Source organism: Bidens hawaiensis, unplaced genomic scaffold (genome assembly GCF_021521415.1).
Source record: "Bidens hawaiensis isolate Kalapana, Puna unplaced genomic scaffold, B.hawaiensis_p1.1 tig00027565_1, whole genome shotgun sequence".
NCBI classification, from domain to species: domain Eukaryota; kingdom Viridiplantae; phylum Streptophyta; class Magnoliopsida; order Asterales; family Asteraceae; genus Bidens; species Bidens hawaiensis.
The window spans coordinates 69701-71094 of record NW_027494467.1 but is presented as its reverse complement, the minus strand read 5'-3'; positions in this window follow the sequence as shown (position 1 = coordinate 71094).

Sequence of the window (1394 nt, the reverse complement as noted above, 5' to 3'; positions counted from 1 at the left end):
GTCTTTTAATTTTCCTGCACTTATGAACTGTTAGTAGTACTTACTTAACCCGGATGGATGGTCCATCTTTTGCATGGTGAAGTCCGGGTTAAGAATTTTGGATAAGTCCATGTGTTTTATTTTAATTAATAAAATTTTTTTAACAATTTGCCTGTTGTTTATTTCTAAAAATTTATTAGATACAACTTTAACATTGTAGATAGTTTTGAATAATCTTAAGTAAAAGATTTTAGGATAACAGATCCTTATGAAGATTACTTAGGATAGAATATCCTTAAAGAAAACAATAAGAGGATAAAATATCCTTAAAAGTTGATAAAAGTCATACAAAAGAATATCTTAAAGGACAAATTTTTGGATAAAGTATCCTTAAAAACAAGTAAAGGATTTTAGTAATACAATATTTTCAAAGGAGTAATTTACTAACGTGAAATATCCAAAATTATTGCAACTAAGATAACACATAAATTCATTAATAGAGACCATACCAGAAGGTCTAGGTAGACCTACGTTGCCATAAGTACTGAACTCTCAGTGATCCTTGAAGGAATAACATTAGGATTATGGATCCTTAGAATTTTGATCCTCATAATGAACTTAGAAAATCTGTTGCAAACAACTCATAGTGTTAGTGGGATTAAACCCATTAAGCTGGGGACAAGCCCAAATAATAAACTAGGGACAAGCCCGTGTAATCTGGGGACATGCCTGAAACTGGGGACAAGCCCAAAACTGGGGACAAGCCCAAAAACGGATGTTAACTGGGGAATCGCCCAACCCGGGATTTAGCCCAAACGAAGATAACGTGAAAACGTTATAAATCTTTGCTAACATGAAAATGTTAGAAACCTTTGTCTTGAGATAACGTGAAAACGTTATAAACCAGTGGTATGGTACGTCTACCATAATTCGTAGGATCCTCCATATAGCCGAAAACAACGAAATTGTCAGCCACTAAGCGTGTACTGGTCCCGCTGCCCCGGACTATACGTTGGATAGCGTGCGCTCCAGGAGAGAGTGTATAAACTCTATTTATAAGAAAGGTGAAAACCTTTAAACCTTAGAGGATATGACCATCGGGGGTCATACCCAAATGTGGGCTAAGCCAAGGGAAATAAGATAATACCTTGAATGTAAAGGAGAGGTGACCAACCTCTTGACTATTACACATCTCAATAATACCCTGCATTGATATTCAAGACTTAGAAAAAGATAAAATGTTAAGAATATATTATCCTTAAATTAAGAATAATAAAATGAAAAGGATAAGTGATCGGATAGATATTACCAATTTCAGGGATCCTTAATCCTTTAAGGGTAATATATCCTCTCAGGATACAGGATCCTGATTAGAAAAAATACTTCTTGAGGTGGATAGCATTCCATGCCCTTGG